Source organism: Anas acuta, chromosome 9 (genome assembly GCF_963932015.1).
Source record: "Anas acuta chromosome 9, bAnaAcu1.1, whole genome shotgun sequence".
Classification (NCBI taxonomy): Eukaryota; Metazoa; Chordata; class Aves; order Anseriformes; family Anatidae; genus Anas; species Anas acuta.
The window spans coordinates 24,594,858-24,622,393 of NC_088987.1; the positions used below are offsets into that span (position 1 = coordinate 24,594,858).

Genomic DNA, 27,536 nt, shown 5'->3' on the forward strand with positions numbered 1-27,536 from the left:
GGAAATGATAAAATCACAATAATACTTTGAACTTGCTGACTTCTGTGCCACACTGTAGGAACTTAGTTACCAATAACGAGCTGAATTATTCCACTTCCTGTAGAATATCAAGAGCAACTGTAGTAATTTATTTAGGTGCACTGATTGTAGAGATAGTTGAGCTTAATGTGCTCATGCTTGTTTTACCGAGGCTAAATTTGTAGCCTGGTGGAAAGCAGGTATAGTTGTTAATGACTTCTAAGAACTGTTGTCTTTTAGGGATCTCTTTCAGTCAACATGCAACACTCTCAGTGAACGAGGGGAATATTTAGACAGCGAATGCAGAAAGTAACGTGAATATGGCAAAGCACACTTCAGCTTTTAGTTTAGAAACTCATCTTGCATGGTTGCCGAGTTCTAACATGGTGAATTAATCAATAAGCTTATTTTTAAAAGAGTATTTTTCTCTTTTAATATTTTTCTGTTATTTAAAAGTTGTACACGTGACCATATGGCTACTGTCCCTTCATCAGTTTTAGAGGGAAGATGGAAAAACGTGAGTCTTTCTCAGGCTGCAGCCTTATGTTCTCTGACTTGCTGTTGGCTGTGTGTAGTTTGGGATTTTTTGTTTGCTTGGTTTTTGTTTGGTGGTGGCACTTTGTTTAAAAACTTCCTGGTTTACAAAGCAGAATTTGGGAGACAAGTTACAGTTTAACAGCTGTGTATCCCTTCAACTAATCACCTTTCAATCCCTCTCAGCTGTACATATTGTTAGAGTGCTCCAGTCTATTTTGCAGATTCCATTACAATATTTTTCTAATTATTTCTCTAATTACTTCCCATACTGTTTTTTTTTTTCCTTTTCTTTCCCCAAATATCATACAAAACTTTATAGTTTCTGTTAACACCATTTGTTAGAAGAGCTGGTGTTATTTCTCTGCAAGTAGTAAAATTATACAAATGATATTATTTTTTTAAATCCTATTAGCATCATTATTAAACACAATCATAGTATAAATAGATTGAATTTGCATTGTATTAACATTGTATTTTTTCCCCCTGTATAATGAATTGGCAATTGAAACACAGGATTCGGGTCATCTCATTCCCCGCTCCTTTCAGGTAGGTGGTAATTAGGTAAAAAAGGAAACTGCCTAGTGGAAGCATGCTAGTATTTGGGGTTTAAAACATGACAATCTGGGCTATGCTATATAAGTATGGACCAATACCTAGTTATATAGGGTTTTATATACTTGCTAGGGTGTATACCTGCCCCATCACCAAATGCATACATTATTAGAAAACACTTTCTGGTTATGTAGAAACTCTTTGCTTCTGGAAACATCTGTCTGCATTTATTAATGCTTATCATGTGTGTGTGACTGTATTATCCAGACACCTGACAATGAAGTACAGTTGGAAGAAACCAGCCATCTTGCGAGGCCTTTGTGACTGGGACAGGAAGGTCGTGTGCTCCCTGGTACCGGGCAGCAGTGGGGGGAGCTGAGTGGCAGGCTGCACTGCTGCCAAGGACTCTGCATCGTCACTGTATGCATCTCTGAGGTCATGCTGCAGCCTAAATTTGGCCTTGTTCTGTGGACTGAACATCTTTTGATGTGTTTGCTCTGTTACCGTTTTGAACTTGTACATCTCTGTCAGGGCTTGGAAAGCAATTGGTGTGCAAATGGGTAGGGGCTTCTGCCTTAGTTTGCTCTACAAGGAAGCTGGTTTACACGCACCAACACTGCTCTGCAAAGCAAACCAACACCTGGAAGTGGGAAGCCGACTGAGAGACTCACTTTGAACCCACTTTTTGTCCAAACCAAAATGTTTATGTAAACTCAAAGCCTAACAGATGAGTTCTCACTAGGCAGAATGAGGACGCTGCACTGACTGTATTGCCTGAGATCTGAAGTTTAAGCATCATATAGCTATTATTTTTTTACATGTATCATTATGCAAATTATGTATCTTTATACAGAAGTGTATACATATATACACAAATTTTACTTAAATATGTAAAAGTGAAATTTGTATATACCTACACATGCATATACGTACATATATTTAGCTTAAGCTACTATTGCAAAATTCTGACTGAGCTCCCAAGTTCTCAGCAAAGACTGATGTTTTACTTAATGAATTTATTTGATTTGTGAAAAGTCTGAAAAGCCACTTCCCTGCTTTGTCTAAGTCACTTTGATCAGCAGATCTGATGCAAGTAACTAAAACCTGATCTTGTACTGCTCTTTAATCTATAGCCAGCTATTTGGAACAGACTAATGGCCTTCATGTTTTTATTTTAAGTAAAACTCTGAACAAGTTTGTGATTTCTGATGTCATAACTCAGATTATATACCACTGTTTCTCCCTTCCCTTCCCTTCCCTTCCCTTCCCTTCCCTTCCCTTCCCTTCCCTTCCCTTCCCTTCCCTTCCCTTCCCTTCCCTTCCCTTCCCTTCCCTTCCCTTCCCTTCCCTTCCCTTCCCTTCCCTTCCCTTCCCTTCCCTTCCCTTCCCTTCCCTTCCCTTCCCTTCCCTTCCCTTCCCTTCCCTTCTTAGGTGGGTGGAACATCATAAATCATGTGGGAATTTAGCTGGTACACATTTTTTTCTTGTTGAAAAATAGAAACGGTGTGACTGGGATTTGTGTGTCAGCTGCACGGGGGCATTCCTGTAGGCAGGGCAGCACTTGGCAGTGCTGTAACGTGGCCTTGGCTCAGCAGCAGGGAAGCCTTCATCACCAGCTCTCTGGATTCCTTGCTTGCCTGCATTTACTGCTGTTCCTGTGAGTTGTCAAAGCCCCAGCCATGGAAAAGCTTGTATCAAAGCCACGGGCAATACTATTGATTAATTAACTGCTGCTGTATGGCAAATCGCTGGGGTATGTTTCACATGTGACATGGGGTTCTGTCAGCATTCACACAGCTCCCACATACAAGGTACAGTGGTACCATACCATGCCACACCTGTGTGACACTGTGACCAAGACAAGCAGGGCGATCGAGCGTCATGGAAAGGAAAGGAAAGAAATATATGCATATAACAAATCAAAAATAGTTTTGTTGTCATTTGGTTTTGTAATTAAGAAGACACAGAGCAGATATTTTATAGATGTGGGATGAAATCAGGAAACAGAAATTGATAACTTTGTTAGAGGGACATGGTTTTCATCTTAGAGATTCTTAGAGAATACATAAAAATTAATTGCAAGTTGTTAAAACTTGCTTTCTCTGTTGCTAATTAGGCCTAGGCTCGATGCAGAGCAGTTGCTAGTGCCTTGCAGGTAACAAAGTGTTTGTAGCTTAAACCCTGATCCAGATATGCTTTTGTAGTACTGTTTGAATAAGTGTATATTGTCTTTGGTTTGGTGTACAGTGCACAAAGTGTATGGCTTGAGTCATTTTTCTATACTGGGTTAAAAAAGAAGGCCCTTATGTTAGATCCTGATTAGCTTGAGCCTGAGCACCAACATGAACCAAAGTAAAACACAGCAGTCCCATGAGGATCCTATGCTTCTGTGTGCAGTGTTGTGAGACACAGGACTCTGTTCTGGCTGTTCTGCTATGGGATCCTACATCAGGAGACTGATACAACCGATCATATCATAGTGTGGGTCAATGTCATAGTTTTTTTCAGTCAGTGTTCTTTGAAAATGAATATTCTTTGGACAGTTCTAACTTGTAGGATGAAATGGCAAGACATATGGGAAACATATGCTGTGGGAACAGGTGAGTAACTGGAAGATATGTGAAAAAACAGGAGTTGACTGTCTGTTAAAGACATCGAGGAGATTTGCATATCTAAAAATACCTTTTGATAATTTACAATCCCAATGTTATGGTGAGATTAAGACTCTTGATGTAACACAGGAGTATGTTAAAGTTAAATATCTGTTAAAAAACTGATTCCTGCTATAGCTGTCAATTAATATCAAAAACATTTCTCAAGTCATTCCTTCTTTTAGAGCTTTGTGATGGATTCCCTGCAGAGTGTGCATGGGGAAGGAGGTGCAGCACAGTCCAGACATGGTACCTTCCTAAATCCCCCTACTTCTGTGATGTGCTCTGTCTCTCTAACATGCTGGGAGTAAATTGCATATGGTATTAGTAGTACGGTGCCTGAGTGATAGATGGTTTCCAAGTGCATACAATGATTTAGGAAGCATTGCAATAGCTAAAAGTAGTTGTTTAGGTTAGAAAAGTGGGCTAATTGAAAACACATCATAGAAGCAAGGTTGTAAGTCATACTCCCCTTACTTCACATGTATTGCAGGGAGAAAGACATGTTTAAAAAAAAAAAAAAAGAAACAACAATAACAAAACACCGGAAAGTCATCCAGACATAAGAGATTACGTTTAGAAAAACTTTTGTTCCCAATGTGCTAAAAACGTTAATATGCATCTGGCATACAATGATAGCAGCATGCTGAATTGCAGGAAGAGAGGTATTGGGGGGTTAGGATCTGTTTTTAAGATTTGTTTGTGCTCAATATTCAGCAAAAATAAAAGAAATATAATTAGAAGACCGTGAACCATGGTAAGAGTCGTTTCTTCCAAAGAAGAAACAATGAGGGGAAGATGTCTGCTGAAATAGTCCTTCAGCAAAGGCAGTTGAGAGATGGCCACAGAAGGAAATCTGTTCAGCAGCCCATAATTGCCCTGAGTTCCAGGTAGATGTTGATCTTTTGTTCAGCTGATTTCCTTTTGGTAACTATTTTCTGCTTTGCAATCAAGAGCCAGAATGAACTTATGCTTTTCCTTATTCTTAAGGAGCCTAAGGCTAGTTGCCCTTCAGGGAACAAAATAAGTAATTGCAGCAGTTGCAGCAGCAAGGTAGAGACAGAATGCTTCAGCTCCAAGATGCTTTTGAGTTCCTGGGTTTTCTGAGCTCTGTTTGACACAAAATAGTGGCTTGCAAAAGGAAGCCTACAGTGGCAGGCATTAGCCAGTGTGTTTTTGACAGTTTGCAGCTGAAGAGAAAGCAGCATTCAACTTGGGAGCTAGCTGCAGGTCCTGCAAGTGCCCCCCAGCTACTCTGAGTGGGCCCTGGGTCTGGCCACTCGGCAACTTTTCCTCCACCAGGATCTGATGATCTGGGTGTAATGAAAATGGAGGCTGAGAAGGAATTCACAACAAATCACAGCTGAACAGTGTGTTCATATGATTCCCATACAAGAAAACTATTTAACAGCATATTCAGGCCACATGTTTGCAATTCAAAGATTACACCATTTAATGATTTATTAAACTGAGGCCCATCTTTCTCCAGCCTTTTTAAAAGGCTTCTAGGTTCTTGCTAGTTGTCTTGTTAATGTGTATTAGATGGATAATTGATGAATCACAGCTACCTGTAAGTAGCTATTGACATTGGTAACATTTTGATAAAGCATAGAGGGAAATGAGACAACAGGCTTCAAATGCCTTTTGGCTTTTGTAATTTTGAGTAGGTCTCAGAAATGCTTTGAAGTAATGTGACCTCCTATGAACAATGTTACATGCATTCAGGGGCATCACAACGGCTATGTTTCTAAAATTTATATACTATATATATTGAGTATAATTTGATGGGTCTAAAGTATCATTGGTACCCTTCTTATTCATCCTATTTTTCACTTCTGTGAAGTCTTTTATTTATTTTTTTTTTCTTCCAATGTGATTGAGAATGTTCAATGTTCTTATATTTCCAAGCCTTTTTTTTTTTTTAAGCGAAGAGTATACAAAAGAAGTAGCATTTATCTTACTGAATATACTGAGACCCACTAATATTTAACTAATTTTTGAATTTTGTTTAAGTCATGCTGTAATATTTAACTATTTTAATTCTAGACTATATTCTTGTAACTGCCAACTTCTTTTTCTACTTAAAAAAGATACAATAACAGGTGTGTTAACTGCCAGTAGCAGGCTATAGTGAACCTATTGTGTACTCCTATTTTCTGTGCATAAAATTTCTATTTTAATAATACCTTATGGTAGAAGATCTTTTAATTATAGATATTTAATTAATAATTTAATTATAAACCAATGTACAACAAGAATATTTCCATGAAGAAAAAAAATGATACTGCCTTGGTTTTCATTAGAACAGAACAATTAGTGGAGAAATTAAAAAGGAAAAAAAGAATATGAGGCTGTCACCCACCCACTGTCAAGGACAGCTGATGAAGAGTGAAACACTCGAGAGTGTTCAAGTTTTTTTCCTAGCTGTAGGAACCTTGGAGATGTTCTTTCTCTGAAGAAAGCTGAGCGCTGGTATGGTCATGAAACTCCCTGTACCAGAGAAGTCCTTCCTCCAGAAGTCCTTGGAAGACAATGCTGTGTTCTGAAGATGGGGTCCAGAAAAGCATGGGAGGAGGCCTGTGAACTCCTCTACCAAAAGTATAGTAAATGATACCTTGCTCCAGTCTCCTTTCCCCAGGCAGCACTTCTGCTGCTAACATGTACCAAGCTGAAGTGCAGTGCAGGTAACTGTGGCTTAGGCAAAGACAGATGCATTACTTACTGTCTATCCCTACTAACATGATATCTACATCTGTTTTTTTTTCCACGGAGTAGTGTTTGAATGGTAAAACAAGACTGTGAAGGTAGACAGGGTGTTGAGGTGAGTGAAGTTTTAAAAACAAAGGGTTGAATTTCCCTTACTGTTGTGTTACTAGGGACTTTACCAGTTCTTGCAGACAGCTGTTTCAGAAAGGGCAATAGTGGTTGCTACTGTGCTCAGATCATATACAAGAGCTGTGTATAATGTTTAAGTGCTAAAGTTGAATTTCATTAATGTTTTTCAAGAACAAGCTCACATCCATCAAAGCAAAGTCTGGGCTTGTGATGCTGTTACATATCTTTCTCTGTATGATGTAATTATTAGTAGAAGTAATTTACATTAGGGTAACGTTTAGGCACTGCAAGGATGAAGCCTGTCCATGAAAGGCTTCTGTAAAATAGTAAGCAAGGAGATGATCCTGGCCTTGAGAGCAACCATTTAGGCATAAATCTATGTGAGGATGGATGGGCCACCCCCAGTTCCTGAAGGGACCTCTCTGGAGTAGCTGAAACTTCAATCCTGCTGAGCAATCCTGTGAGGCAAGTAAGGTGCTGTCAGTGGGGTTTTCAAGGGAACTGTGGAAATCTATCAGAGGAGTGGGTGTTCAAGCTTTGTACTGCAACATGTCCACTTATTTATTTGTAAAATATATGAAACAGGGAACATTTCCAAGTCTGGGAGGAGAAGTATTAATAAGAGGTAGAAGGGGTATATTATATAATGTATATTATATATCTTATACATATGAATATAATATGTCCGCTCTGAGAAGTGGAGTGAGTTGAAAATACCTTGCAGTTTCTTGTAGCAAGTAAGTTGAAGAGCAGAAAAGAAGCTGAGATGTAGCAAAGAATTATTTAATCTGAAAATATAAAATGTGTGAAAAAACTGCACCATAAGCCTGATTTTCAGGATATATGGTATTGCTGGGTCAGATTTCCTAGGATTTTATACATTGAAAAACTTAAGTCATCCTCCACCTTTCCTCCAGGTTATGCATTTTTTTTTCTTTGCTTTTCCTTCACCTTTTGGAACCAGGTTTACAATACTGTGAAATAGATGTGTTTACATGAAGGCTGAAAATTTCCCCTTACCACACTGCTAAATGGATTCAGCAAAGCACTTAAACACATCCTTTAAACTGAAGTTTAAAAGAAGTTGCACAGAAATTAGTTTACATTTGTATTAGTTCAAAATATGCTTGAGGACCATTATGCGTGTGTATCCTTTCAGGAAACCCTTATTAGACACCAGAGGAAATTATGTATAGATTTGATCTAACCTTTGCATGCACTAGGATTGCTGCCCATTACTTTTTTTTTTTGTTTGTTTGTTTTAATGACTTAAATAGAAAATTAATTACAAATGAAATATTTAGTAAACTATTATTCTATTGCAGCATAATCAAGCTGATTTTGCAAGTAAAAGGCCCTAATAATAGTAAAGAGAACTATACTCCATAAATTTTAGAGATATATCTGTATACAAGTTTTACTTTCAGATGTTGAAAAATAAGCGTGGAATCTCATGGTTCTATTTCATGTTCTCTGCTAACTTGAATGTAAAATTAGACATACAAACATTTTAAAAAAAAAAGGTTGTCTCCAGCCTTCTCTTACAGCTGGAGTAATATTTGACTGGGGGAGGGCTTTAAATTGAGTAGGCTGATTTAATAAAATGCATTATCATTGTCACATATCTCTAGTCCTTTTTCAGTTAAGAGCTTATTTATGACTCTATTACTATTATCTATACTCACAGAAAAGGAGAGTAGCTCTTTAGAGGTGTAGTGCTGTTTTTTCTTGGTTTGCAGAAGGAACACAAAGTCAGTTTTGCTGCTTTGAGTGTTTGAAACTGTTTCTTGAGCATTAATTTAAATTGATAGCCTTAGTGACACTAAAAGTTGTTCTAACTTCACACAATAACAGGATTTTTTTTCTTCTTCTTCATTGAGAGGGAGTCTGAATATCACCTCTTAAGTGCCTAAGTTCATTTACTCTAGTCCTTCTATGATTAATGGAGAGGTTCTTTCAGAGAGTGATTTTAAAACCTGCTTCTAGAGATAGAGATTTTAAAAAATTAACTTAAAAAAGTTACTGACACAAGTCATGTATCAATGTGGGTCTCTCATTTCATTTTTCCAGAATTGAAAAAAAAAATTGAAAATATTCTAGTATTGTTTGTATAATAGAACTGATTAAAATTCTTCTTTAGTATTGTGAACTTTGAAGATGAGCAATTCCTGAAACTTCACACTTCCATTATATATGGCTCATAACCTTTAAATGTAGTTACAGTTAAGCAAAAGTATATCAGTTTCAATACATTAATCCTAGATGTGAGATGTGCAGAGCTGTCATTTTCATCAAGTACTCATACATAGTCACTGGACTTTCCATGGGACTATTCCACAGAGACATTTTGCCTTTTAGTAGAAAAACATAATATTTTTTTTCTCAGCAAAACCGAGTAAAATCTGTCTTCAAAGAAAAGCAGCTCTGTACAATCTGTTGTGCTGAACTCTTATTTCTACAAAGCCTTCAAGAACTGAGGAACCTATTTTCACAATTCTGTCATAATATTGTGTTTTTATTTGCCTTTTTTTTTTTTTCCTTTTAAATATCTCTAGTAAATGTTGTCAAGGAAGCTGCAAATTATCATCCAAGTGCCATCTCAAACAATTAGTCTTTAAACCTGATTGATTATTTAAAAATTAGATGATCAAACCATTAATACTGGGTAATACATGATTCCTGTACACTGTATCTTTATTTGAAAATTCATTCATAACCTGTTAGCCTGCTTACCCCCAGCTGTATTCAGTATTTTGCAGGAATGGCTTACTGATTGCTTACTTGCTAAACATTATACATGCAATGGGTCATAAAGTAAAATGGCACTAATTTTTTTTTTTTTTTTTTTTTTTTTTTAGGGGTAGAAGCACTTACAGAAATATTTGTAAAAGAACAAAGGAAAATTTTTGGAAACTGGTGGAAAGTCAATGTTAGTTGGATCCCTTTGCTCCTATGAACTTTATTCTATAAATTAGGAGAGTAATTTTTTGAGGGAGGAAGGAAGTCAAAAGCAGAAATATCTGTGCTAATTGTTTAGTAGCTTTGGCAGGCTTTTGACCTGAGCAGTCAATTCTCCTAACTTCAGATAAGCCCAGACTACTGGCAAGACACGTGCAGTTAAGTAACATTTATAGGTCTTGACTTCCAGAGGATTCAGAAGCACTTGACAGAGTTGAGCAGCTAAAGAAAGAATTTAGGAATGTGTTTACTTTGTTATGTTTCCTGACCAGTCCTCATACCAATGAATTTTTCCATAAGTGGAATTTTCTGCAGAAGGCCAGTGAGGAGCTAGGAAACACTCTCCACCAGGGAGACTGCTCTCACAGTTTGTAAATTACCCCATTGCTTCTGTACTTCTGGGTTCTGCTGGTTGTGATTTTCAAAACTGGTTTAGAGTTTACCTGGCCAGCAGTCAAGCACCTACACAGCTGCTCACTCACTCCCCTGTGGGATGGGGGAGAGAATAGGAAGAGCAAAGTAAGAAAACTCCAGTGTCAAGTTGAAGAAATTTTAATACGCCAAGGAAAGAGCAAAAAAACAACTGAAGTGGTGCCAAGGCCTCCCACTAGCAGACCAGTGTCCAGCCAGTCCCTCAGCATCGTCCACCTTGGAAACACAACCTCTGCTTCTTTCTCTACTGCCAGTCTTTACTGCTGAGCACAATGGTAGGTGGTGTAGGATGTCCCCTGGCCAGAGTTGTCCTAGCTATGCTCCTTCTCAACCTCTCACCCACCCCTGGCGTGCTTGCTGTGTGAGGCCAAGAAGGTCTGGACATAGTGCAAGAGCTGTTCAGTAGTAGCTGAAACACTGTTTTAGCCACAAATCTGAAACACAGTCTGCTATGGGCTGCTTTGAAGAAGTTAATTCAGCCCTGGCCATCATAAAAATGATCCAGGTGAAACTGAGAAAGAGACATTCACAAAGGCTGCTGTTAGAAGGAAAATACACAAGGACTGTGCTTTACTTCAACTGTTCAAATAAACAATTTACATTTCTTTGAGTCTGTTACATTTTGTAGGTAATACTGTCTTTTTAGGAGAGATAATAACTGATCTCAAATGATGAGTAGTTTATTGAATGTGACCTAGTTCTAATGAGGTGAGTGGTAATTATTTTCTGACTGGTTGAGATAAGCTCTGTGGGAAAGAGCTATGTGAGGTTGTCCTAACCATGACAGGAGGGGATGAGTTAACTCTTGAGAGACTGCTCCGGGCACTTAGATAATTGAATGATAGGAGCTGTACTGGAATCCAGGTGGAAGAATTTGAGGCATGTTAGAAGACATTAGAAGGGCTAAACCACCTCTGAGCAGCAGCCTGACTTAGGTGCAGCTTCTATGGAGAGCCCTGCAGTGAGTGAGCTTGTGTCTCTTACAGAAAGACAGATAAATTAGTGCCCAGGGTGCTTGTGTTAAAGGAATTTGAATTTTTAGTAGTTAAAACTGTCCCCATAGAAGTTTCTGATTAACTATTGCCTTAGCAGCCTCAAAGGCCTGTGCTATTTCTTATTTATTTTTTGAACATGAGGCTACACAGGCTGCATGGGAAGGACTTCTAAAGCACTCACCTGCACAGTCTCTCACTTTTTGAATTTGATTTAGCTGAGGAAGGCGTTGTCTGTCCTTCCCCCATCTTCTAAAGGCCTCTGGGGACACGTCTTCATGTCCTCAACACATCCTGCCTTCTGAGTACATTGGAGACAGAAGGATATTTAGGAAGAAAGGACATTGCACTTCTCTCAGAAAATAAAACAAGCTAATTAATATATAATTAATTTTATAAGCTTCAAAATCATTTCAATGTTCCAATCATTTTTTGCACCACTCCAGGTTACAGAAAACCAACTTAACTGCAGTGACTGGGAAGTGCCAAGCTGCAATCAGAAACACCATCTCCAGGCAGCCTGCTCCAGGTTTTCTCAGCATTTTCCCTTCAAGTTTCAGAGCTCTGCCTTGCTGTTTCTCAGCAACACTGAGAGAAGGGATCAATGGCCACATCTATGTCTCTATATTTTAAAATTGGTTCTGATAACTTTAAATATGGATAAAGAACAAAGTAAGGTGGGAAGAAGTGCTAAATAAGGAATTTTAAAAGTATTCTTGTTTTGATTCACATTTTTTTTTTTTTTATTTTGATGCAGCCTTCACAGACTGGAAAATATATTTTCTTTCTGTAGCCATGAAGAATACGTTGTTTCTTAAATTATTATTATCTTATGGATTTGATGTACTATAAGGCCCTAGATGTTTCCCTTGATTTCCATTACACACAAGAACAGGGCTAAGGTTAGGTGGGAAGTGTCAACCAGTCAACCAGGCTGCTGACAAAAAGAATCTTGAATGGTTGAAGATTCTCCTTATCTTCCCATTTTGGATTTACTTCCCACTTTGGATTTACTCTGGATTTACTAATTTGTGTCTTTCTTACAAGTACAAGATTACAGAAAACCTTTAAGCGTACAATCAAGCTGTAAGCTATAGCTCCTTTTTTTTCAGAATTGGCTGAAATCACCCTAACCCCTCATAGAAAGGTCACTTTCTATGAACTTCACATTTTCTTTGAACCATCCACCACCATCAAAATCTAGCTCCCTGTGTGAATGTTTATTTATTTATTTATTTATTTATTTATTTACTTGTTCCCTGTACAAAGGTCTTTAAGTCTTTGCCAGGTCTGAAGCCAGGTAAGCTTATTCTCTTACAAGCTCGGTGCTCTCTCACAGTCTGTAAATGCTGAGTGAAGATACAATGGCTCAGGATTTATTTGGTGGATAGCTTACATTCTGTATCAATTTTTGATCTCTTATGTCATGTAGGGAATGAAATGTGACCGTAATTTATCTTAACAAATTACCTGTTTAGCTTGATGAAGACATATGAAGCTCAGTGTGTCTCATAAACTGGACGTTATTTCTATACAAACAGGATGAGTGTATTGTGAATGCTCTAATGTTTTGATTAGCATTCAGAATTATTTTTTCTTGTTTTGCTTTGATTTTTTTCTTAACACTAAGTCTGTAAATTTTTGTTTATTTTTCTTCTCTGAATAGGCTTTTATTATTATTATTATTATTATTTGTTTCTTTTCAGTAACGTGCTAGGATATAGTTGTTTCCTCTGGTGTCTAAAATGAGTTTATCCTGTATTGGAAGTAATACAACCTCTTCTCTGCAAAAAAAAACACATTCTGTAAGAAGTTAAAAAACAGTAGGAAATTAAGCTAAGGAACAGGTGCCGAATAACCTAACTGTACACCTCACAGTTATGGGTGATCCCCACTTCTCTTTCCTAATGCCTCTGAATAAAAAGGCTTATTTAGTGTTTGTGCTGCAAACTGTAATATAGTGCTTCATTTCCCTCATAACTTCTGAAGCTGGGAGGTAAAATAACATTTCTCTGGGACTTAGCACATTGCTTGATCTTGCAAAGTCTGTTTCATGGTCTGTTAGATCCTAATGGAGATTGTTGGTAATGAGATAACATTTATTTATATAAAAGTAAATTTACTGCCAACTGCCTAAAACTTACAAGCAATTGAAGTAACAGATTATTTTAAGTTTTTAATTCATTTTATGGGTATGTAAAAATATATAGAGAGAGGCCAAAACTTCAACTTTCTGAAAGCAACAAAACAACTATATGTTTATACGCTGAGGTATCAAGACAGATATTATTTGCAAACTTTTAAATGAGGCTGCATATTAATGTTTCTGTTGGAGATGTATTTACCTTTGGAGCTTCTGCTTCCCAAGCCATTAAAATAATTTGGCAATAAATGTTAAACCTCATTCAGTAAAATCAGGTCTTATGTGTGTCTGTTAACGTAATCAACCTTAAAGCTTAACCATAGGCAAACAAACAGGGAGATTCTATAGATGCTCTTGAAAGGCTTTGAGAATGACCTTGATATTAGCTGTGTTAATAGCATTTCTAGCAGAGAATCTGCAGTAGGCTTTTTGCCTAGAGCCACATTGTAAATTATTGCTGCATTGCAGATTACAGTTTAATTGTTCAAGGGAAGTGGAGGAAAAATTATCATTCTGAATTCCCAAGCAAGATTGTAGTACATCAGTGAAGGCCAAGTCAAAAGACTTCTCCCCCAGATAACTCATTTTTCTATATACACCATCTGTGCTTTAACTTATGGGATGTTTCCTTTCAGCATGCACAGGGAGCTCTGTTTTCAAGTGATGGCCATGTGGATGCCCTGTTACAAATGTACTGAGGATGTTTTTTTCAGACGTTTTCAGTATTTGTGTGGTGAGTGGTTTCTAGAATCAGATTTCCTGTGTTGGATAATGAAAATCACATTCCTTCTGCAAACATGAAATGAGTTATAAACAACTAGACATCCAAAAATCTTTGAATTAACCCATGTATGCATTCAAAACAGGAAAAGAATAGTGGGAAAGATCTTTCTCTTGTTCACAACATTAGTAATTGGATTATATATTGATTTTAAATTCAGTTCTATATGTTTAGAACAGAGTGATAATGTAATGAGTTCAAAGGTTTCTTGAGTTCAAGCTTGAAATAGTGAAGCTGTGGCTTAATTGAGTAGGTTGTAGCAAAGCTGAACTAATACTTCTTTATGGGATGGAACATCATGTGTGCACCAACTACTTTTGAAGAAATAGAGACTCTTAAAAATATTTACTAGCTCTGTTTTGTTGTTGTTTTCTTTGTTTTAAATCTTCACATCCAGAGCACTCGAGACAGTGACAGTTAAGTGCAATGGCTTCAGGCAGAAGGGAACCCTGTTCCTAGCCTTTAGAAACCTCTCCAAATTACCTAAAATAATAACTTTTTCACATTTTTTCCTCTTTAATAATTCAGGATCTTAGGGCTTTCCATTGCTATGAAGCTGTCAGTCTTTACTGTGTAGGAGGGTTTACTGAGAAATTTGGGTTTCATAGCCAAAATGTATTAGGTGGTTTAAAATGTGTGCTACTTTCATTTGCATTAATGCAAAGCACAAGCAATGTGGAAAATAATTTTGTAAAAGGTTGCAAAAAATTTATAACAGTAAGATGATGGAGCAAAACAGGGCAAGCTTTCCCAACAGTATGTGAAGTGGGATTTTAGGTTTTGCAGTGGTATCATTTATCTTCTTGTCTTGCTCTTTATAAGTGAATAAGTGACGTTAGGTTGAAGTTATACAATTTTGCTTTTTTTTTTTTTTTTTAATCTGAGAGAGCATTTATTTATTTTCTGCTTGTCTAGTTAAGTTAAGAGAGAGCATTTGAGAGAATTGTGCTATTATTTATTCCAATGTGAATCAGGAATAATTAAATTGCATTCATATGCAGTTAGCCCAGAATTAGATGGATAGAAAAAGAGAACCTAGCTACAATACTGATGAGTAGGATGGATGTGAGACTTGAAAGATGGAGTTTATAATCCAAGTATTTCTATTCAATTCAGGTTTATGATTTAGAAAAAGCTTTAAAATGCAGGTTCAGGAAATAAGTCCAAGGGAAAAATCCCCTTTGATTTCCACAGATGTTAGTGGGGGAAATACCTTGTGTTCTTTCCCTGTCCTTGTAATTTTGAGAAGCCAACCTAACACTCATGACATTTTCAAGAGTGGCCGAACCTGCAGATTCAAACTGTTCCCTGCACCATGAGCTATCCTGCTATTCTCTCCTGCTATTCCTGCTATTGTTCTCAGATAGGAACTGACAAACCTGCAGCTGTTTGGTCAGCCGGCCCATGCCGCTGAACTGAAAACTGGGGGGGTGGGGGTGGGGAAATGCTTTTCAGCTCCTGCATTTCTGAATAAGCTCTATGAACCAGATCACTTTGCAGCTGTGTTCCAGTTCACTCTTCATCACTGTGGGGGAAAAAGATAGAAGGGCATGGGTGGGACTGGGGTAAGATACAGGTCCTGCCCTCCTGGAGCCAGCCTGAGTGACCACAGATGGTTGGTTGAGTTATAATTAGGTCTCTTCTGGCCAGTTGGCTTAATACTATCTGTGACTGAGGAGATGCTAATCATTCCTAAAATATGTAGCAGTGTGTGCCTGTGTACCCAGAATGGCTGTCTGCCTGTCCTGGGATGGCAGGGTGGGTCTTGAAACAAGATGTGGTTGGCACACTGCCCTTTCACAGAATGCTATCCTCAGTGGAAGAAACCATTTACCATGTATCAGGAAGAGCACAAATAAAACTGCAAATCAGCTAATTATTCCACTTTTCTTAAATGTAGGTCAATGCTAGAGCAGACTTTATTTTGTATTACTGCTATTTTTCTTCTGAATTTATAAAATGATCAGAGATATCTGTTCTCTAGGCATTTCAATCAACCAATGTAAAGAACAGGAAAACTGGTAAATAAATGCTCTAGTCAGTGTAGAAAGAAAACAAATAACAATCATCAAACACCTAATTCAGTAGTGATGCTGAGCCAATGATTAATAACAATACCCCTGCGCCTGTGGCATGGTTGCCCTTCAGCACTTTTAAAACACAAAACAAAAAGCTTCAAGCTTCAGTGTCTTAGGGGTCAGATGACTGGCTATTTTGAGTCAATGAAGCAAAAGCACAGTAAAAGTACAGAAGTATCTTTTATTTGTTCAGAGTAGGGTTGTCTTTAGGGCATTAGTGAATTTCAGCTGCCACACTGGAGGCCAGAGACAGTCTCTCAGTTAGGCAGGTAGCAGATCTGATAGAGTTTAGGTCAAGAATTACACATTTCAACCTGCATGTAGCTTCCACATGCTATGAAATTCTTTCTTAAATGTGTTCATGGTCAACTGCTCTACTTCACATTCTGCATAAATTCTCTCTAAGTTGCTGTCTTGTCCTGTTCTGTTTTTAAGATGAATACATGCCCTCTCTTGAGGTTTGCAGCAACTGACCAAACACTGACAGAAGATAATGAATGCAGTTAACATGTGATATGAAGAAGAGATCGCTGTGCTTACCAAAGACATCCATGACAGACTAAGCATATGGGATCAGAGGAAAGAACATCCTGTACGCTGTCCAAGAGGTATAGCAGTACCACTGACAGGTGGTTCCTTCCTTCCTTCCTTCCTTCCTTCCTTCCTTCCTTCCTTCCTTCCTTCCTTCCTTCCTTCCTTCCTTCCTTCCTTCCTTCCTTCCTTCCTTCCTTCCTTCCTTCCTTCCTTCCTTCCTTCCTTCCTTCCTTCCTTCCTTCCTTCCTTCCTTCCTTCATTTTAAACAAGTGGCTTAATTATTTAGAGTATAGAACATAGCAGAGTATACTAAAATTTTAGACTACATAACATTTCAAGAAACAAAGATGTTGCTGCATTGCTTAAAATGCTAAGTACATATTTTGTATCTGAAATGGGTATTCTTCGAAGGAAAAGAATGTAATATTTTGATTGAAAGGAGAGGAAAAAAAACTATCTGAAAAGAGTATGTTCTAGGAACTGAATTACTTTACTCTGACCATTATATCTTTTGCTGAAATACTGCATAATTTACATTTCTTTTTTTTTTTTTAAAATCAGTTTTTCTAATAGTTTAGTTGTTTTAGTTTGATTTTTGATCCCCCCCCCCCCCCCCAAAAAAAAAAAAAAGAGACCACAAAAAGAAAACAAAAGAGCAACTAAGTGCTGAGAGGTAGATGCAGAGCTCTATTAGAACAGAGCTACTATGGTAAAATATGAATAAGAATGATTTCAATCTAGTGTGCATTGCCAAGAACCATTTGTTTGAGAGAAGGCTGTCAAAAAAACCTGATGTAGTACAAGTGGAAGTACAATTGGGAATGCTAAACAAAATTATGTGCAAAACAGAACTGAAATGATAATTCTATAAAGGTGTGTGTGAAACCCAAATTAAATGTTATGGATTAAATTCAAAACAGCAGATCTGGGACTGTTGTAATTATTGTGCTGAACTATTATTGTAAACTTTTCATTCAGTTTATCCTTCCAGGGTACTATGTATAATGAAGTTTAGATGCTCTTCATTTGAAGCTGCAAACTCCTATAGGTTGATTCCTCCAGGCAACGCTGCCAAGTCTTGTCAAATCCTAAAAGGCAGCAGCAGGTTTTAGGAAGGTGAAGGGAGTGTGAGTAACTTCAGTGGATCTTGATGGATTAAGATTTTTTTCTTGTGAAGCGTAGAAGGAAGGTAGAGTGATTCTGAGACTGTGTTTTATGATTCATGTGAGTATGAACATCGGAGCAAGTGAACAAGGTACACACGACCCTCAGTCACATAGAGAGATTTGGATGTGTGTGCATCAGAGGATGGATGAGATGAGCCTCTGTTGCTACTCAGAGTCAGTGCTCTGCTGTAACTGTGCCCTGAAGTACCTAGCACAGACATTGGAAAAGTTGATGAATGAGGAATATTTGAGCCTTTTATGATTCTTGTACTATTAAGACTTTACAGACACCTGGTTAAACTCTGCTTCATTCTATTCCACTGTCTCCACTACTACATTATACGTGTGTGTGTATATATGTGTGTGTATATATGTGTGTGTATATATATATATATAAGATAAATCCTAGATTTGTCAACAGATTTGAGGCGTTATTGCACTATGCTAAAGAATTAGTAAACACCATTGTTCACTGAAGATTTCACGACAAAGTTTTGGAAGGAGAAATAGACATGAATGGGTAGGCCAAGGTCATTCAGGAGACTGCACTTCTGTCCCGGTACTCCGTAGCTTGTGTTTTAATTTACATAATAAATTCCAACCCCTAGTATTGGAAAAATGTTTTGGGCATGTGGCAAAAGTGCTGAACTTGTTTAAAACCCTTTGCAGTTTCCGATAAATTTTTATCTGATAAATTATTGACAAGCTAACTTTGTACCAACCAGTTTATGTAATACATAACAGTAATACAGCAGGTATTATCTGTCCTATGTAGCCAGAATAAAGTTCAGTGAAAGTGTAAAGGCAGCCTGAATTTCAGAATTTCTGCACTGGGTAACTTGAGAAATACAAGTGTATGATGCCAAGCTCAGATCCACACACTTACTGGCAACAATCACCAGAGAATGCTAAGCACTGTGTTGTGTCCAAGACTGTACACAATAGATAGCAATTTCAGCTTCCAATGCATATAATAATTTTTCAGTGATGATCTTGACATAAAACATATGACAAATTTTTAAACAACTACCACTTGTCCTTCAAATTGCATGGGACATGACAGAATTAAATTTAAAGTATTTTGAAGCAGAAATTCCAGTATAGTAATAGAGAAAAGAAGGTGTTCAGGAAAGGATGCAAAAGCAGCTTGCAAAGATCACTGATATGTCTTGGTTTAAAAGTCACATCCCCTTTTTGAGCACAAGGAGGAAGGAAGGCAGTATGGAGGCACGTTATTGTCACTGGTTTGACTTGTGACATGGTTACATACAACAGCATCAGTGCAACTTGTGCCTGTGGCAAATTGCAGAGTGTAGCAGCAGAGGCCTGGGCTGGCACTTGTGAAGTTTTGTGTAATCCCTGTCACTAGCTGCTGCACTGAAGTGGGTAAGGCAGTGGCCAATGGGTTGATTTTGCCAGCTCTCTAACTCATGTGAGATCCTCCAAGAGTGCTTTCAGGTGATGGAAGCTCAAATACGGATGTGTGACTGGTGTTTGAGTAAAATCTCAGTTTAGCTTTGAAAATTGTGCAGCTGGCTGGGAACGGGCTGATGAAATGATCACTTTGAGTGCTTATGCATCTTTAAATGATAGATAGGGGTGAAAAAAAAAAGACTCCAGTTCTAGGCCACTGTGAAATACTGATGCTTATGGCACATAGTAATTTCAAAAGGCACTGTATTTTGCTTCCGGACTAATATGTCATAAAACTTACACCTTGAAGAACTGGTCCTGTTCTAGTCACACTTGTCACATTGTCTTCACCTGCTATAATTTAGCTATGGAGCCCAGCTTTTATTTTTCTTCTGTTTCAAAGTCAAGTGTGAGCATCCTCCAAGATATGAGTGGGACTCCCACGCAGAAAAAATGAGGCCTGATTACAACCACATTGTCTGGAGGAATAAGTGATATTGGCAAATAAAGTAAGTCTTCATATACTAAGATGTTGGGAAACAAGACAGCAAATTGTTAGACCTCATATTTGGCTAGAGTAGTGCAAGAGAACTCTCCAAGGCAGAGGAATTTCAGATATTACTGCCTTTGGGTTCTACTAATTGCTAAATGTCCTTGCGTTCATCAGAATTTACTAGTGGTGAGAGGTCACTGGTTTTGATGGAAATAACCAGAAACCTGAAGTGAAGGGTGAGAAGACTGTAACATGGAGTAGTTATAATGACTAATGAAATCAGAGTGAAGGCTGAATGACATTGGTGCCTATATGATAAACAGTAGTAGGTCAAAATCTGAACACTACAATACCCCAGGAAAACACAGTTATATTTAGGAGGGGAAAAAAATTAGCCTGAAACTTGCCTGTCAAGTTGAATCTTTCACTGTTGTCTCTTCAGTGGTTTTTTTTTTTTTTTTTTGTTTCCTCCTGCACCTTGACAAGATAAGCAATATTGTTAGGTGGTACCTTGGGATAGAATAAGAAATTTAGAAAAGTATTATGTGAAAATGGTCAGAACAGCTTTTGTGATGTTCTTCTAAATCTTTAGCAAAAATTTTAGGTACCAAAAATTCCTTTCTAGCTCTCACTTTGTAATCTTACTTTCCTTCTGTGCCACAGCATAAATATTCTGGAGCTGTTCCTTTTCTCATTTCCTATGACTTCTTTTTCACACATAGGCACTTTCATGAAAGAAAAATCAGCAGGGCTCTTCTGCCCATACTGTCTTACTCATTGCTGTTCTGTCTTACTTCTGGGTTGTCCTGTGCATGTCTGTCTTTGGTGTTGTTTTTGTCTTTTGGTTGTGCCAGTCCCTATTGTTTCAGGAGTCTAGTTCTAAATAAAGTACTTAAGGTCTGGGTGAAATTATGGGAGAAAGAAAACAAAATGTTGGTGCAACAGTGGATAAAATATGGGGCTGCTGAATGAATAAGTGGATTTACTAGAAGTTATTTCCCCGTGCCACTGCGTACTCATGTTCACATTGGTATTCAAGCACATATTTCAGTGCTTTACTGAGTCAGAGTTTTAGTGATCTGTTTTTTAAATTATACTAAATTGTATAAATTACTCACACATGGCTTTGGAGCATGTCAGCTTTTTGAGATGTTAGCCCTGTAAAATAAACAAGACTAAACCCCAGAGGGAAGAACACCCACATTCCTTTTCCACGTTAGGCACAGGATTTTACTATAGCCAAGTCCTTCTCTTCCAATAAAAATCCCTGCAGTGAGTTACAAAAATATATATATGTGTGTTTGTGTGTATGTGTATATATATATTTAGTAAGATCTCGGTGAATTTGAGCATGTGAAATTCGTCAGAAGACTTTTTAAAGATATTAGTGGAGATATGGCATAGGTCTGCAGGCTAGGAAGTGTCATGTAGGCAAAAGAAGTGTACTTTCACACAAGACTTTTCTTTAGGATGGAAGTGGATTTCAAATCAAAATGACACTTTTGGAGATTTCTTTCGCTGAACCAGGCGTTTGAGGCTATCTCTGACTGTCTGAGTAATGAGCTATGAGTTACACCAGAGTCTTAAACACTGTGTTTTGCTAAATAAGTTTGGGATTAATCACATGCTTACAATTGAACGTGTGTTTACCTGCTTTACAATGTTGCTGATCAAGGCTCATCTCATCCCAATACTTCATGCTAAAAATATCTGCAAAATAGTTCTACTTCTATGACAGGCTTCTACCAGATAGCCAAAATGAATGTTCTAAAGTCCTTATCAACTTAATAAATCTCTTTTCATATAACGCAGGCTTTTATTAGGAAAATGTAATCACTTGTCTTTCCTTACTAAAGGCTGATGATTATGCAAGTATAGGCAAGACGAATGTGCGTCATTCTTGCTGGGATTCTGCACATTCCTTGTTTCTCACAGTTCCTTCAGTCTTAGGATGGACATTCATTTACATCAGAGCACTACTTAGTCATTCTTGGGGATGTAACCCTGGCTAGTAATTAATTGGGTTCTGATTTTGTTAAAGAATGCTTCTTCAGGACATCTTAATATGCATTCCTCTCTAATATACTGTACCTATAACCTAGTAAAACAAATAATTATCTTTAGTGGGCTGATATTCATGGCAGGCTTGGAAAGAAGATGGCTGAATTCTCTGAAGCTATGATCGCGTACAATTAGGATCCTTGTCAGCTCCTGGACTTCATGACTAATTGTTCTGATAGACACTGTTCAGCAGCTTATAACATCAGTGTTTTCTGTGCAGGTCTCTACATATTGCATAAAAGAAATATTTTTCTCCAATTTTTCATAAAAACAAACTGAAGAATAGTGGTGATTTCATTTGCAACAGAGCACAGGGACTGCAATAGCACTTTTCTGGCTGTCTCAAGCCAGGAGGTCACACATGTCAGTCTTGTTCCCACTGTATTTGGTGGAGTAATTCACTGTGCTAGTTGGTCTGTTGGTGCTATTGGTCTATTTAGTACTCTACTGGAGTACTAAAACTTTCTTAATTTTTTGCCCACCATCTAGTCGGGGAACAAGCAGCCTGGCAGGGGCTGCTTCCTTCAAGCTGTAAGCAGACTGCAGTCTTCTTGGGAGAGTTAATACCTTTTTAGTCTTCTGTGGGAGTTTATCTCAGTTTCCAACCTATGAATATACACATTAATTAGGAAAATGAAGGATTTTCTTATTGATAAGCCATGAAATTAAACTCTTCTTTGATCTTTGCTGGAAAAGATCACACACACAGCTTTCTATGTGTATGAGGAATTGCTTGCATTAACCATCAAGAAAATAAAACAAAAGCTATGACCATCTTCTTAGGGAATAATGGTGTCATGTTATACTTTATCATTATGATTTATCTATGCATTATGTAGAAAATAAATCCTTATAAAGGCTACTGTGAGGAATAATTAAATAGATGAGAAGTGCCATTATTAAAAATAGTCAATGGAGTTATGTTGGTTGTGGTCAGATCCCAAACCTGTTGAAATCAATGAAATGCCTTACACTGATTTCAGCTTTCATATCTCTCCATATAATCAAGGATATTCTGCAAAGAGGCTGTTGCATTTATTTTTTTCTACTATACCATATAGTGGGTAAATTATTCGAAGTTTGAGTAAAAAACATAACCTAAAAAACAAGTCTTGATATCAATTGTGACATAAATTCAAATTTTGGATGCATTTAGGTGGCTAAAGACCTGGTAAAATACTACTGGGCTTTTCAAAATCATGCAAGTGTTTTCCTGTCTGACAAAAAGGACTGCAGATCTGCACATTGGAATTTGGTTGTACACTTAAAATCTAGCTCTTAGAAAAACACCCATTTGGTTTTAAAAAATGCATTTAGTCATTAAGCCACTGTGGTGCCTTTGCAAATGTCACCTGGAAAAAACTTCTAAAATAACTTTTTAGTAACTGCTATTTGCAGACTTCAGTCAATCTACAACCGCAGTCTAGTGTCTCAGATGTGCGTGGTCAGCAATGATTCTGGGATATGTGGCTATAAAGCAGTAAGACTTACAAATCATCCAAAACAGAAATAGTTCCTTCTATTATGTTAAATATAATTATTCTGCTGAATGAGTTATAAGAAAAAGATAAAATATTTTAAAAGGTCTTGGAAAAAGACTGCAAAAACATATTAACAATGAAGATGTTAGTGACATAATAGAAAACTTGATAGCTGATACATGAAGCAGAATAAATTGTTTTTCTTCCCAGTAACTTTGACTCAGAATATTGGTGTTAATGGAAACAAAGTCAGTGCAACTGCAAAGTTATTTAAATCCAAATTTTAACTTGTCTTGGAAAATGTCCTGGGAAGCAATGTCCCTGTATCGACTTCAGGAGTCAAGCAAAAACCACAGTATTGGTTGCACATCTAGGGTGGCATTGGAAGGTTTGTGTAAGTGCTTCATTTTCTGAGAGCTGAAAATTTGGATACTGTGAAGCTGGAGCTTGTAATGCAATGCTACCATTTATGGACGCTGTGTTTATGTGTTATCAGATATTCCCAAAAGGCTCCTGGGTATAAAGTTAAATAATGAGTCAATGTAAAAGCAATTTAATCTTTAAAACTGTGGAATGAGGAAGAAAAGCTGTCCAATGGCCAGCTTTGAATGAAGTTCTCTTTTGGTAGTCATTTTTAGGCATACTCTAGGATTTTGTAGGTTGTCTCAAAACCCATAATTTATGACATGCAGTTTAATTGTCTTCGTATTTCATTGTGAACCTATGCAACTAAAAGATCTTTGCTTCCAGACAGTGTGTGGAATTTACTACGGTCAAATGAATGAGTCAGGCAACATTAAAGACTAGCATTAAACTGCCTTGTACATCAAGAAAGCCCTGTTCTTGATCAGCACAGTTTGGATTTAAGCTTTCTGAAATAACTTTATTCTCAGGAGGAACAGCTTTACTAATTCTTTTTATTTTATTTTATTTTATTTTATTTTATTTTATTTTATTTTATTTTATTTTATTTTATTTTAATTTTATTTTATTTTTTAATTTTATTTTATTTTATTTTTTCAGAAACCAGGCAAGCCTCTGCGTACCTAGGAAACCTAACATAATTAATGCAATACAGTTTACAGAGATGGACGTGCACATACAATGCCAGGCATATAGTGAAGGTATGAAATTATATACACATTTTATTGCATTCAGGCATCTCTGAAAACACAGTAGCTCACTGCAAAAACTTGATCAATAAAACCAATACAAGCCCTCTTGCTACCATCTCTTGCCTCAAAAGAATTTTATAATCTTCAAAAGACTTTTTAAATCTTAAATCTTTTAAGGTCTTTATAATCTTAAAAATAAGCAAGTGCTGGGAACAGCACTGCAACCCCAGCTACTCACAAATGGCAGCTTTCAAACTCCAAAGGCTAGTTAAAAGGGTTGAATTCTGTCCAGAGGCTTGTTGTTACCTGTTTATCAGCAATAACTGTGGGTAAACGTAGCACAATTACTGGAAAAGTGAATACAAATTACTTTTGCTACAGAAGACTAGTCATTAGACTTCAGAGGAAAGGAATAGAATTACTTTTAATCTGACTTCTCTTTTATCATTTTTTCTTTCCTTTGAGGAAGGGAAAATGAGAGAAGATCACACTCAGTAACTGTGGAACTCAATGTGCACTGGCTATTAGCTGTAAACAAGAAACTGTCTCCAGTCCCATGCTGTCAGAAGTCTATTGCATATTTTACTGTAGACAGTATAAAACAACTACCTGGTCAAGTTCATTAAAACAGGTTTAAAGCCCAACATAAACCTTCTGTTTCTCAAATGCAGAATCTTAAAAGAATCCTAAATTAACTTGTTGAAATCCCGATAATTTATTTCTTAGCAACTGAACGGATGTTGACTGCTGGCTGGTGGGAGCTCTCTGATGAACGCTAAATAGCTGGCATTTAGAACTGGATAAAAATATCACAGTTTCGATGTGAGGAAAAATAAATACCTAAGGTTTTACTAACACCAACTGAGAGTTCAGCATGCCAGAAGATAGCTGTGAAAGCTGCCAGAGTCCCGTATAGCTCCCAGTACACTCTATGCGCCTTTTCACTGGAAGGATGGCAAAGTGGTGAAAGTTAGCCATGGTTTGAGAGAATTTTGGCTGGGAAAATCTGTGAGGTTTTACTCCCACAGAATATAATCATCAAATGTGCAATTTAAGTTTAAAATTTCATCTGAAGGTGTCTGATTTTCATCAATAATCAAGCAACAGAAATACAAGTGTCTTCTGCCTTTATTACTTATCCATGGGCTTGTGATTAAAGCACAGTAACCTCCACAGTCTCTTCTTCAGCCCAGGGCAGAGGATGTAGCTCCTCTAATGTGTCTCTTTCTTAACTAGGGCATGAGAACAAATATAATAGTTATGTTTAACATTGGCTGACAGAATTGATGTGTGTGGCTGCACTGCAGTTGTTAGAAATTGTAGCAGAAATGACCTACCTAATTACCCAGACAACCCTTCCTTAAAGGTTGGGTAGACCTGGATGTCTCTGAAAAAAAAATAAAAATAAAAATCACGTGTATCATCTAATTCTGCAGGTAGCAGAAAGGAGTAAATTTGTACCTCCCAATGTGCTGTCCTCTATGTAGATTGAATTATGTTGGCTGGAACCACTGAAAGCTACAAAGTGATGCAGTTATTGCTTAGCTGTGTGAATTAACTCCACAAAATGCTTTACAATGGCAAGTGAAATATCTAGTTAAAATTTTAGAGAAATGCTTACCTCAAATATAATGTACTTAGAGGCTTAGCTAACTATGATTTTCATTGTAAAAATGCTCTAAAGTCTTTAATAACCTCAAAGGTTGAGGAATTCATTTTTACAGTATCAAAATGCTGACTGAGCTTTTCCTCAGTTCAAAAGCAAAAACACAACTTGCTTTGATCAGAGACTTCACCCTAATTATATTATGATTCTAGCAAAGTCTGCATTGCCTTCATAACTCCAATTGGCAAATTTTACCCTTGCACTCCTCTATCACACTATAAAAAATAATCGTTTTTTCATATACATGTATAGCTCATGAGCTATGATAAATGATCTCTGACACTGCATGGTCTTGCCTCTGATTTCTGACCAGGAGACTAAGGTTTCCAGCATAGTGGTGGAAAGCCCTTTATTCCCAAACATTTTGGCAGAAAGCAGAGGAAGGAAAAAATAGCCCTTCCTGGGTCAATCACTGCAGCTTTCTGAAACTCACTAATTATAGATCATATTTTTGTTTCATTTAAAAACTAGTAACTAGATGCAAGTCTAGCAGGTAATGGAAATACTTGTAAACAGAAAATTCATTATATCCACAGGAGAAGACAAACTGAAGCCTACAGTCTGAAAGGAGAACAAAAGACTGCTATTATGCAATTTAATACCCCATACTGGGACTAAATATCTGCCAAGGTCTGCATGCTTTTATAATCCTTACAAAAAACAGAAAATACTCCACCTTTTGTGATTGTGGATTAGGCTAAATGAGAAGCTGTATAACACACAGCCAAACCACTGACAACTGCAGGTGAGACAGCCAAAAGAAAGGCTTTAGAGAAATTGGATTGGGCTCAAATTCTGCCAAAGTTTAATAATTTATATGCATGTACTAGCAGATGTGTCTGTCTTGGATGTCATCTGTCCTGATGAGAATTGCCTGGATTGTTCCCACAGGACTTTCCCTGCCCTAGCATGTTATTGTGTTTCTACTGTCAGGCCTTTCTAACTTGCTGTTTTTCCCAGTTCTTCCCATCTCTTTTCTTCTGAGTTACACAGCTCTTTCGTTTCTTGGTTAACAAATCTACTGAAAACAGAGGAGGAGTTTCTCTTCTCTTGTTTCTCATGCGTGGTGTTATATTACTCAAAGCAATTACAAAAAAAGTTTCTCTAGCTCAGTCTAGAAATTGCATTGAAAACATTTTGCTGTCAGGCTGTACCAAAAGCCTCAACTGTTTTGGTGGGAACTGAAATTTTGGAGGCTTATAGCTTAACCACCAAACTTGGGTGGATTTGCACACCATGACACTGCAATGATACTTTCCGTCTGCTGAATTTCAGTTTCCTACCCTCTCTACTCTCTAACCTGAAGGTGTAAAACATTTTAAATGGAAACGTCCTTTTTTAAAAAAAAAAAAAGAATAAAATGTTTCACTTACATCTTTCTTAATTAGTTCATCTGCTGAAGTTCATACTTTTCAAAATCTTTCAGCCTGAGGTAGGCACCCAGCAGAAGGAAATTTATAGGAATGGTCAATACTGGCAAAGTTATAACCAAGTAAAAATAGATCTTATCATGGAAGGCTTTGAATATGCTTACTGTAAGGGGTACTGTCAGCTCCCTGTGTATGAGACAGAACAGAGAACCTGGCTTTCTGTGGAGGTGCCTTGGCAGAGACCTGTGCATCTACTGAGG

The 27,536-nt window shown here is 37.3% G+C and overlaps 1 long non-coding RNA gene across 1 annotated transcript; it reads left to right on the forward strand.

The window, feature by feature from the left end:
- The first annotated feature begins 4,970 nt into the window (after positions 1 to 4,970).
- Positions 4,971 to 27,175, forward strand: LOC137861118 (uncharacterized). The gene is made up of 4 exons (XR_011099396.1): positions 4,971 to 5,328; positions 16,413 to 16,585; positions 24,149 to 24,249; positions 26,443 to 27,175. It is a non-coding gene; the product is annotated as an uncharacterized lncRNA (long non-coding RNA).
- Positions 27,176 to 27,536: the final 361 nt, after the last annotated feature.